This window comes from Balaenoptera physalus (genome assembly GCF_965194825.1).
Source record: "Balaenoptera physalus genome assembly, chromosome: 13".
Lineage (NCBI taxonomy): Eukaryota > Metazoa > Chordata > Mammalia > Artiodactyla > Balaenopteridae > Balaenoptera > Balaenoptera physalus.
In genome coordinates, this window is record NC_138892.1 from 12,253,931 (window position 1) to 12,266,434 (window position 12,504).

The window sequence follows — 12,504 nt, forward strand, 5'->3', positions numbered from 1 at the left end:
TGGTCTGGGAAGATCCCACATGCCACGGAGTAACTGGGCCCGTGAGCCACAATTACTGAGCCTGCGCATCTGGAGCCTGTGCTCCGCAACAAGAGAGGCCGCGATGGTGAGAGGCCCGCGCACCGCGATGAAGAGTGGTCCCCACTTGCCACAACTAGAGAAAGCCCTCGCACAGAAACGAAGACCCAACACAGTCATAAATAAATAAATAAATAAATAAATAAATAAAAGAACGTGAATTTCTTTTTTTAAAAAAAATAAATAAATAAAAGCAGATGCCAGGATTGGGGTGGGGTGGGGGAGACAGTTGCTGTTGTGTGTATATTCCCCTCTGCTCTGTTTCATTGATTCCGGATCTTTCTTTTTATCCTTTTGTTTGATTTTATTAAGTTTATTAAAAATACGTTTCTTGGACTCATTGAAAGTCAAAATAATATTTTTTCATGTTGTTCAATACCATGCTGCTCTGGTAGTGGGTGCTTGGAGATTACATCTAATGCCAGGGAAATTCTCAAGATGGTTAAAGACAATTAGGATTGGAAGAGAAAAGGGGACAGGAATTCCCAAGTGCCTCCTGTGTATGAGGTCAGGTCCTTTCACAACTATTGTCTTATTTTATGACTCGTTTTTCATATTGTGATACAGAAGCAAGAGTCAAACCCAGTAGTTTTGCTTCAGAGTCAGTACTTTTTTAAAAATAAATTTATTTATTTATTTATTTTTGGCTGTGTTGGGTCTTTGTTGCTGTGCAGGCTTTCTCTAGCTGTGGCGAGCAGGGGCTACTCTTCGTTGAGGTGCGCGGGCTTCTCATTGTGGTGGCTTCTCTTGTTGCAGAGCACAGGTTCTAGGCGCATGGGCTTCAGTAGTTGTGGCACGCGGGCTCAGCAGTTGCGGCTCACGGGCTCTAGAGCGCAGGCTCAGTAGGTGTGGCGCATGGGCTTAGTTGCTCCGCGACATGTGGGATCTTCCCAGACGAGGGCTTGAACCCGTGTCCCCTGCATTGGCAGGCAGATTCTTAACCACTGCACCACCAGGGAAGCCCGAGAGTCAGTACTCTTAACCGGCCTGCTGTAATTCTTTCCATGTAGTCTGTGATAGGCAGCCCCTAAGGTGGTCTCCAGTGATTCCTACCTCTTGGTATTCGTGCTCTTGTGCAGTCTCTTGCCTTTGAGTATAGGCTGGACCTAGTGACTTACTTCAAACTAATAGAATGTGGCAAATGTGATGGGATGTCACTGCCAAGATTTGGTGATGAGAAGACTGTGGCTGTCATCCTGGGTGCTTGCCCTCTCCAGCTCTCTCCCAAGCGCTTACGTGGTGAGAAGCAAACTGCCGTGTTGTGAGTAGTGCTATGGCGAGTCCCACATGACAGAGAGATGATGTTTAGGGCCCACAGCAAGGTGAGTGAGCTTGGCGGTGGATCCTTGCCAGTCCAGCCTTGAAATTACTACAGCCCTAGCCAACACCTTGATGGCAGCCTTGTGAGAGACCCTGAACCAGAGGCACCCAGCTCTGCCTCGCCTGGCTTCCTGATCCACGTAAACTGTGAGATAATAAGTGATGTTTTAAGCTGTTGTTTGAGGATGATTTTTTTAAATAAATTTATTTATAAATTTATTTTTTTATTTTTATTTTTGGCTGCGTTGGGTCTTCATTGCTGCGCGCAGGCTTTCTCTAGTTGCGGTGAGCGGGGGCTACTCCTCGTTGCTGTGCGCGGGCTTCTCATTTTGATGTCTTCTCTTGTTGCGGAGCACAAGCTTTAGGTGCGCAGGCTTCAGTACTTGTGGCACGCGGGCTCAGTAGTTGTGGCTCGCGGGCTCGAAAGCGCAGGCTCAGTAGTTGTGGCATACTGACTTAGTTGCTCCGTGGCATGTGGGATCTTCCCGGACCAGGGCTTGAACCCATGTCCCCTGCATTGGCAGGCGGATTCTTAACCACTGCACCACCAGGGAAGTCCCCTGAGGATGATTTGTTATATAGAAATAGACAACTATAGATTTTGGTACCCAAAGTGGGGTGGTTCTACAGCAGAAATCTAAAATGCAGGAGTGACTTTGGAACTGGGTGGTGGCCTCGGAGGAGAGTGTTAGTGAAAATCATAGTACCTTGGAAATGTTGTTTCTAAAATTTGGAACTTTGAGGAGATCGCCATGAAGGCTCAGAGGAAAGGAAACTGGAGGAAAGGGGGATCCTTGTTATATAGTGGTAGAAATTTTAGCATCACTATGTTTGTAGTTGCGTGAAAAGCAGAAAAGGTGCCTAGTGAACTGGCAGATGTCCTTAAGTAAATTTCCAAGCAAAACATTGAAGGTGCCCCCTGCTTTCTTCTTACTGCTTCAAGTATAAGAAGAGAGAAATAAATTGAGGACAGGACTGTTAAACAAAAAAGGTCAGTTCAAGGGCACTGCCAGGAGAATCGTGGTCTAAAGATGAAGCTGAGGGTGTGGCTGTAAAACCTTTTGTTAAAACCTAAGAAGAACCTTAAGAGTCACACAGAAGACCTTTCAGTCAAGGAACAGGACTTATAACTGTTTTAGCATGAGAGAAGGTAGAGAAGGGCTTATCTTGAAGATTTTTGTGGGTATAGCTTTTGTCTAATGCAGTGAATCTCAGTGAGATTCACAGGAGGCCCACTGCAGCTACAACTGAAAAGGAGAAGAGACAGTTCAAAATGAAAAGAAGCTGTTGAACCTCCAAAATTGTTCTGGCAGGAAATAGGCTGAGAAAATTACTCAGCTGCTAATACGTGCTACCTTTCTTGAAAAAAGAAGGATGATTCAAAGGCAAGAGCCACAGAGAATCCCTACCATAGCCTTGAGACCTAATCAAGGAACTCCGAACATTTGCCCAGTGAGATTTCAGAATCACTATGGACCAGTGACTCCTTTGTGTGTCCCCTGTCCTCCCAACACCCCTTTGGAGAAGTTACGCCATTTGGAGATTACAAGAGATTTCAGAGTAACAGAAACCAAAAGAGGGCAGGTGAGAAAGGTGCCCTGATACTATGCTATTTTAGGCAAGTCTCTGCAGAATGCATATCCATTGCTAAATCATCCCTTCTTTTGGCTTTTGTTTGCAGATCTTCTAGTTACTAGAGTATTTGTGAGAAAGCTAAAGCAATCAGGAGATTTCCCACCACCACATTTTACCCACCTTGTACCATCAGTGGCAGTGAACTTTCTCTCTCTCCCATTACTGTACACTAAGCAGTTGCCTTCCTTATAACGCCAACCCCTCAGTTGTGTACTAGGTCCCATCTCTGCTAGCCTGTTTAGGACCTGGACCCAGCAGTTCTCTCTCCTCTCTCTGGGATCATCAGGTTTTCTCTGTTTACTAGATTAGTTCCGCTAACATACCATTAAGCTGTTCTTCCATCCACTTGAAAATAATACTCTTAACCTCACTTTTCTGTCAGCTACTTTTCTTTTCTCTTAGAGCAAAACTCAGTAGAGTTGTCTCTATTTGCTCATACCAGTTCTTCTCCTCTCATTCCCTCTTAAACTCGCTCAATTAGGTTTTTATTGCCACTGAAATGGCTCTTGTCAATATTACCAGTAGCCTCCATGCTGCTAAGTCTAGTGGTTGGGTCTCAGTCCTCATGTTACCTGACCTGCCTGTAGAACGTAATGTGGCTAATCATTTCCTCCTCTGTGATGCGCTTTCTTGGGTACTTGACTTCCAGGACATGACACTCTCCTGGTTTTCTTCTTATCTTATTGGTGATTTCTTCTCAGTTTTAAAGTTGTAATACTCTGGGTCAAGTCTTTGGATCTCTTCCCTTGATTCTTTTACTTAGTGATTTCATCCAGTCTCGTGGATTTAGTTCTCAGTTAACCAGGACAAATAGCCAGAACTGTTTGTCAGCTGGGCCCAGTGGGCTCTCTAATCTTTTTACCTTGGTTAACTATTTTTTTTTCAGGTTCATAATTTATTGTACAAATCGAGTATCACGTGATGAGTTGATGTTAGCTTCTTCAGGCCTGGGAACTTAATAGATGAGATACAGTTTAGAATCCGTTTATGTTGCTTTCACAGCTGGAGTTTTTTTAGACCTTAACTTGAAATATAAGACTATCAAAGCAATACCTCCGTATGTGGCCAGTACACAATTCATTCTCCCTGTTAAAGTGTTAAGAGTCGAAATATTTTTTGATACCAGTGAAATGTAATTGGGCATCAGTTTCTGGACCTGACATGATTTCAGTCTGTATCCTTCAGTGGAGGATTGTTTAACTCTTATGACTAATTTAAGAAATAAGAAATGATAGTGAAGGACTTCCCTGGTGACTCAGTGGTTAAGAATCCACCTGCCAATGCAGGGGACGTGGGTTTGATCCCTGGTCTGGGAAGAGCCCACATGGCGTGGAGCAACTAAGCCTGTGTGCCACAACTACTGAGCCTGCACTCTAGGGCCCACGAGCCACAAGTACTGAGCCTGTGCGCCACAACTACTGAAGCCCGTGCACCCTAGAGCCCGTGCACCACAACGACTGAGCCTACATGCCACAACTGCTGAAACTCGCATGCTCTAGGGCCGACGTGCCGCAACAAGAGAAGCCACCGCAGCAAGAAGCCCGCGCACCACGACGAAGAGTAACCCCTGCTCGCCGCAACTAGAAAAAGCCCTCGCACAGCAATGAAGACCCAATGCAGCCAAAAAAATAAATAAAATTTTTAAATAAATAAATAATTTTAAAAGTCTGCACCAAATCTGTAAAAAAAAAAAAAAAAAAAAAAGGAAAGGAAAGAAATTATAGTGAAAAAAAACTTTATTAGAAGTAAGAAAAAATGCATTCACGCAACTAACTACATATTTCTCCTATAGTGACTACAAGTCACATTTGAATACTATTCATGGTTTTTTTAAAAATCTTTTTTGCTGCACTTCATGTTTTCCTATCCTTTTTGTATCCTCTTTCTTTCTTCCTATTCTCTGAGACTCACGCTTGTGGTTGAGAGGGTAAACATTCTCTTCCTAGTTCTGTATTTATTCCTGCAAGTTCATTTCCTAGCCGTATGAGGAATTGTCTTATTAATTTGCGATCTTGTAATTGAACCTCTTCCTGTAAAATGAAAGCATTTGTTGTACTAATATCAATCATATTGAAGAAAATAGACATAGGCTATCTTCCAGACATTCTTTTGCAAGTACAGATTTTAACTCTCTTATCATTGTGTCTAAACCTTCTTTAGCCTTGTTAATAGTACAAGATCTTTTGGGGTATTTTTTTAAGAGGGGTTTTTGAATCTATTAATAGTTGAGACTGCATTGAGCTGAGAAGAACATTAATGGTTCTTCTAAGGACAGAAAGAATCGTTTACTCTTTTTGAAATCTAAATAATGTGCTCTTGATGTCTCTTCCTTTTCCATCTGTGAAAATACATTCAAATTCAACCCTATTCTTCCTAATAGCGCAAACTAAAGCAAGTTTTTTGCTGAGTAGTACTCAAGCCAATCCCAAACTCGTTCTAAAATTGTCACAAGTTATATTTATGCTGTGCGTTTTAGGTTCTGTGTCAGTGTTTGTACTGTTTTTGACCCTTTGTTCTGCTCCTGCTCCTTTTGTAGATCTCTGCCTGTGTAGATGTGAATCTTCCAAATATATGATGTTTCACTGACACGTACTGTCCCAATTTTTATTCCCTATTTTCCTAGTTTGGGAAGCGTATACCTCAAAAAGCAGCCTCCTTTGAATGTAATTTAATTGCTTATGTCATTCATTAACCTGGAACATACCCGTCTTGTAAATTCTGATTTCAGATTCCAAATATGTCTCTTATAGGGTCTAGCTAATTATTGCTTCTGGTTCTTCTTCCTTCACTTACATCGTCTAAACACAATATTTAAAGATTTTTTTAGAAATCCTTTGACAATACATAATTATGTTCAAAAGATGATCTTCTTTTCATTTCTGTACCATCTGTTTCCTTCCAGTTACCTTTATATATGTATCTACCTTCAGCACTTGGCCATGTATGAACTGTATCAAGTAAATTTTGTCACATTCTAAGAAAAGAAAGAATACTGTTACATGTCCTTTTAGTGAAACAGGATGATCCCAATTCTCACTGCAAAATACTGCATGAGGACATTCTTTCTGTTGAACTGGATGAGACTACCATAGTTCCTTTTTGTTATTAGAAATATATTGTTTACTTATTGATTCTTGACTGTGGTCAAGCTTATATCCTAGATTAGAATGTAATCATCTAAAGAGTTGTAGTCTCAAGATTTCACTTCTATATATCAGACTTCACCATCATCATTAGAGTTGAGTGCTGCTATCTGTGTTTGCATTCATCTTTGGATTCATCTAATAATTGTGAAACATTTTCCTCTGTTAGTTTTTCTTTGTCATTTTGGGTGGGAAGTGAAAAACTGTATTCAATGAAAACTGAGCAAACGGTAAAAAAACAGCATCTCTAATCTTCTTTAATGCCTTCTTGAAAGATGATACAATACTTTGCGCAATGCAATAAGAAAACTGAAGGATGATGTGTTAGTGGTGATTTATTTCACTATTGTATCATTCTTCTAAGTGAGTATGCCATTGGTCTGTCATTTTATTACTTTGGTCATTTTTTAAAACATTGTTGGGAATAATTAATGAGTAAAGCTTATTGAAAAATCAGAATGTTTCAAGATTTTAGGGAAAATAAGAGATTTTAGGGAAAATAAGATCCCTAAAATCTCATAATGCACCTTAGATTTATAAAAGGGTTCAGGGAACCCATATGTTAATTGCAAGATAGAATGTGTTTGTTATTATTTTTATATCTTTTTTTAAAATTATTTATTTATTTATTTATGGCTGTGTTGGGTCTTCGTTTCTGTGCGAGGGCATTCTCTAGTTGTGGCAAGTGGGGGCCAATCTTCATCGCGGTGTGCGGGCCTCTCACTGTCACGGCCTCTCTTGTTGCGGAGCACAGGCTCCAGACGCGCAGGCTCAGTGCAAGATAGAATGTGTTTGTTATTATTTTTATATCTTTTTTTAAAATTATTTATTTATTTATTTATGGCTGTGTTGGGTCTTCGTTTCTGTGCGAGGGCATTCTCTAGTTGTGGCAAGTGGGGGCCAATCTTCATCGCGGTGTGCGGGCCTCTCACTGTCACGGCCTCTCTTGTTGCGGAGCACAGGCTCCAGACGCGCAGGCTCAGTAATTGTGGCTCACGGGCCTAGTTGCTCCGCGGCATGTGGGATCTTCCCAGACCAGGGTTCGAACCCGTGTCCCCTGCTTTGGCAGACAGATTCTCAACCACTGCGCCACCAGGGAAGCCCTGTTATTATTATTATTTTTTTTTTGTTATTATTTTTAAAGTAACATTTTCTTTGGGTTTTGGGGGGTGGGGCAGGGATGGGAAATACCTCTGAGAAGGAATAAGTCATAAAATATAAATCCTTAAATATAGAACTGTTCAAAAAAGAAGAGTTGGGCCCAGTGGACTCTGATGGTATAGCGGGGGTTAAGTGCTGTCTGTATGCTGATGATTCTCAAATGTATACCTACAGGCCAGATCCCTCCCAGGAAGTGTACATCCAATTGTCTACTTGACATTTCCGTACCTAACAGTTACCTCAAGCTTAACCTGTACAGGCTGAACTCCTGGTCTCCACTTGCCTTCTTCCCGTCTCAATCCTGTGGGAACACCTACAGTTTTCCCCTTCTCAGATGACATCTTTCTGTTGCTTGGGCCAGAAAAAAACTTGGAGTCATCCTGGACTCTTCTTTCTCCCTCACGCCAGTCTTATTAATCAGCAAATCCTTTAGGCTCTGCCTTTCAAAAATCACCTACATCCAATCCCTTTTTACTAGCTCTGCTACTGCTCCCCTCACTCAGTACCCCATCCTTTCTCACCTGTATTATTGCAATTGTCTCCTACCTGGTCTCCCTGCTTCCACCATTGACTCCAAATAATTTATTCTGAACACAGCATCTGACTTAGACCTGTAAAAATATAAATCTGATCATGCTCAAAAAACCACTCATGTGTTTCACTGGGAGGAAAAGCCAGAGTCCCTGCAAGCCTCTGGTTGAGCTGGCTCCTGGGTACCTCTTTGACTTCTGTCTCCTCCTGTTTGTCCTCAGTCTCCTCCAGCCACACTGGCCTTCTTGCCGTTCCTCAAGCTTGCCAGGCACTTTGCAGTACTTGTTTCCTCTGCTTGTCATGCCCTTCTCCAGATACTCTCATGTGTACTGCTTCACCTCCTTCACATTTCTGCTGAAATGTTACCTTTTCATTTAGCTCTTTTTTTAGTCATTTTATTTTAAGTTCTCCATAGCCCTTACCATCTTCTAGTATACTGTAAAAACATCTTTTTTTTTACTACTTTCCTCACCTGTAGAGATTTTTGTCTGGTTTGTTTATTGCTGTATCCCTAGTGTCTAGAACAGTGAATCATGCTCAATAAATATTTGTCAAATGGGTGCTAAATTCCAGAGGTCTTCTACTGGTTACTTTTTCATTAACAGGGGAATACTTAGTAACTATAGAAATTTACAGTGCAGAACTCTTCTTTGTATTTGTCATCGTCATTTTCTCTCCTTTACTAGGACCACTTGTCCCTGTGTGTGTGATGGTTTTACTGTAGAGGCAGCAGTGCTTCATGGTGCAGGCTTTGGAACCAAATTGACGAGGTTTCAAACCTGGCTCTCTGGCATTCTGTCTTAATGACACTGGGCATATTAATGTGCTTTCTCATCTATAAAATTAGAACAACAGCAACAAAAATAGTAGCTATCAGAAGGTTGCTTTGAGCCTGTAAAAGCTCTCAGAACAGTTCTTGGTACATAGTAAATGTTCAATTTATGTTAGTTATCATGATTGTTTCCTGGCTAGACCCATCCCAGTGTTCTGAGTCAGTGACCCTCCCCAGTGGCAGTACTGAGAACTCTCTGATTACCACCTATTTTCTTCCCCCTTTAAAAATAGTACGGGCATGTCAGGTCCTTCTTTCTCCTTTTTACCTCCGTCTTTCGCTTTTACTATTTAAACTTTAGTTATTTCCACTGTCAGCAGTCTTTTTAGATTTCTCCCTCCTCTCCTTTCAGCAAGTATTTATTAAGCACTTAACTTTCCCTTCCGGATTCTGTTCTAAATCTTGCTGTTTCCTTTTCCTTGTCTCGCATCTTTTTATCCCATTTACAAAATAAACAAATTACCTTCCTTATGACTGATTGACTAGAATTACATTTGTATCAGGGAAAATGGAAATGTTGTAGATGTGGAAGTGAAATTTGTATTTTTTAAAGTTGCACACCCCCCCCAAAAAAAATTACACCAGTCACTAAAATGCTTGAAAGTACTCCTACTCCTTCCTCTACGTCTCCACAGACGTCTCCACTTTCTTAGCGGATTAAATTTGTCTTCTACTTCTAACCAATATGCAAGATGATTTGGAAAAAAACACATCATTTCTTATTTAATTACATTGGCATTATTTGTAATTTGCTGCTATTGTAACTATCCTGTCCTCTGTTTATTTTTATTTCAGATGTATGGTAGTTCAGGTCCATTACTGGTTCCGCACCCCTGTGTTCTCCCCGCACTCCACCCCAACTCCCTGATTACACTCCTGGGCTCTTGTGGTCTGGTGTGGAAACCCAGTCACCATTTATAAATATGTACATTTATGTGTCTCTGTGTGTGTGTGTATATTTCTTTTAATGGGGAAATGTGATCAATTCCAAACAACTCTGAAATAAAAATGAATTTTTAGAATATGACCCATTTTGTAAATTTTAGATTGTATATTGGCTGTAATATTCTTTTCAGAGCAGACAAGATGGACCCATTTAGGCATCCATTTAAAGAGGTTTTATTTTGAGACTCTAAGGGGCTTTTATTTGTAAGATATGCTGTGGTATTACCTAATTCATGTTACAAGGAGAACAGTATTCTTTTTGCTGCCTTTTCTTGGTATAATCTTTTTCTGGGCACATTTCATCAACAAATTTAAGACAATTGAAATGCTTATTAAAAGTGTCCCCCACTCTGTATCTATAAACTCTGGGTTCTTCTTATTCTTTTTTCTATTATATATTTACCCTATTCATTCATCCATGCTAATTGGCAGCAACTGTTTTGGGAAAGTACTATAAGGCATAATGAAAACTGCTAGATTTCTACTTTTATATTTTGGTAATTTGCATTTTTTCAGTAACTTTTATTTTCCTTTGAACCCTTAAGATTTACCTCTTTTCACCAAGAAGTAAACTAATTTAAATAATTTAAATTAATTAATTAAATAAATAAATTTTAAAAATTTATGTTCAAGTTGGGCAATAAATCCTTTTATTTTTATTATTTCACCAGACAAAATATATTAGGCAGATTTCTTAATTTGATAATGAAAAATTCTATTTTGTTTTGCCAATAAAATGTAAAATTTTAAATGTCAAGGCATAAACTCCCAGGGGATAAAAAGAGGCTAGGAGAGTAGGCAAGTTGAAAAGGGGTGTTTGGGGCTTGGCCAGATTCTTAAAAGGGCGGTCTGCCTCTTTATGGTGTTGGCTGCAAAACAGACACACATACTTGGAGCATTTGTTATTTGCAGTTGGTGGTGCATAGTTTGGGGACTAGGTGAGGGATATGTTACTTTTGTAAGCACAGAATCAAGTTCTGACCACTCATTATTTGAGTAAATAAACTCATTATTTATTGAGTTTCTACTATGTGTAGATATCTTGTAGTTTGCCTTTCAGTGTGTTACCTGGATTTTTGCTTAAACTAAAGCTAGCCAGTGGCCCCATTCTCATTCTTTAACAGAAAAAAAAAAAAGAAAAGGGGGTAAGATGTGTGTATATTTTAGGTTTAATAAATAAGTTAAACTTTCCTTTTGAATACCTTGCCAAAGGACTTCAGTGCTTGTGGTCTTAGTTCGCTAGGACGGCTGTAACAAATTTCCACAGACCGGTGGCTTAAACAATAGAAATTTCTCTCACAGTTCTGGAGGCCTGGGAAGTCCCAGATCAAGGTGCCCGCAAGGTAGGTTTCGTTCTGAGGCCTCTTCTCTTGGCTTGTAGGCTGCTGCCATCTCACCGTGTGCACACTTGACCTCCTTGTCATGCATGCGTTGGGGCGAGCAAGAGCAGGAAAGTGGATGCGAGTGTCAGCCGGCTCTCTGCTGGCTCTTCTTGTAAGGACACTACTCCTATCAGATTGGGGACCCTGAGGCCCTGTCTTCTAACACAGCCACACTCGGGGCTAGGACTTCACCACGTGAATTTTGCAGGGGAGGGACCCACAAACATAAAGACCATAACATTTGTCTTTTTAATTCATCCCAAATTTGAGTATTTACTGTGCACTAACCACCTTTCTAGTCCTGCCCCTCTCCAGCTTTGTAAACTCAAAGCAGTGACTCAGCCTCACTAGGCCACAGTTTATCAGAAAAACAAAGGTGTTAAACCTGTCAGTAGCCATGATTCATTCTAACTCCATGGATACTAGTTCCATTTTCATTTCCCTCTTATTTTCCTTTCCCTGGTACACTTAGGATTTTGTGTCAGGTTTCCTCTCTGTTCTTACTCTTCTTTTTCTCTCCTTTTGTTTCTTTGTATTTCTTATGCTCACATTCTGCCCTCTGTCTCCATCCTCCCCTTCCCTGAATTGGGCATATTTTCTAAGAACTTATAAGTTTACTATATTTAATAACTCTTTAAGGATTTAGCAAGTAGATGGAATGTCATATTTCTTTCTGTTAAACATATTGCAAACCTCTACACTAGATTGACTCTAAATTAAATTGCTTTTTAGTCACTTCAGAACATATTTGGGTTGTTTTCCTATAGTTTGCTCGCAGCATTTTTCTTAGAATTTAGCCCGAGGGAGGCTAGGGATATTGTTTTTCATGTATGCTTTTAGTAAAGCATCTACTTCCTTGTGGGGGATCAGTTAGTACGAATTGACCATGATGACAGTGATGGAATTTTCACTCTTGAGGGAAGGAGAGACCTGTGCTATCCCTTCCAGTCTCTCCCTTTTGTTCTGTGACAAAAGGAAGTAGTTGTTCTACAGTCTCAGTGGCTTTTCTCCTTTTGTGAGTATTAGCAACAAACTATGAAGTCAGCTTCACAGGATGCAAAAAAATGTGGGTAACATGGGTGCAAGACTGCGTTGCTGCTGACATTCCCATGACAGATGGAGAAAGTTTGCCAGAAACATTGTCACCTGGACTATTATAAGAACTAGATCATGAGTGGAGAGAGGTCTTACCCTAGTTGTAATATAAATCCTTAGTCTGATGGGCAGTCTGAAGAAACAAATCATTCCGAAACAAATTCTGCACATTTTAAAGCTGTTTCTTCTAGAATTAAAAAAATCTGTTAACTACAACACGGTGGTAGGTATTGTGATAATAATGGTGATTATAATTATAAGGATACTGATCAACAGCTACTGATTTTTGAATGCCTCCCTCCTACTTGCCAGGCTTTCGACTAAACATTTTACAGTCATTAACACATTGAATCCTAACAGCAACCCTGTGTTAAGTGGTCAC

The 12,504-nt window shown here is 40.4% G+C and overlaps 2 protein-coding genes and 1 pseudogene across 31 annotated transcripts in view; 1 reads left to right on the plus strand and 2 right to left on the minus strand.

The window, feature by feature from the left end:
• The window catches only part of RBFOX2 (RNA binding fox-1 homolog 2), a 264,208-nt gene that overhangs the window by 125,358 nt on the left and 126,346 nt on the right, over positions 1-12,504 (plus strand). The gene's annotated exons all lie outside the window — the stretch shown is intronic.
• The window catches only part of LOC309641106 (apolipoprotein L6-like), a 274,531-nt gene that overhangs the window by 89,045 nt on the left and 172,982 nt on the right, over positions 1-12,504 (minus strand). The gene's annotated exons all lie outside the window — the stretch shown is intronic.
• On the minus strand, positions 273-6,946 carry LOC309641115 (ATP synthase membrane subunit K, mitochondrial pseudogene; annotated as a pseudogene). Its single transcript has one exon. The product of its transcript is annotated as an ATP synthase membrane subunit K, mitochondrial pseudogene (transcript).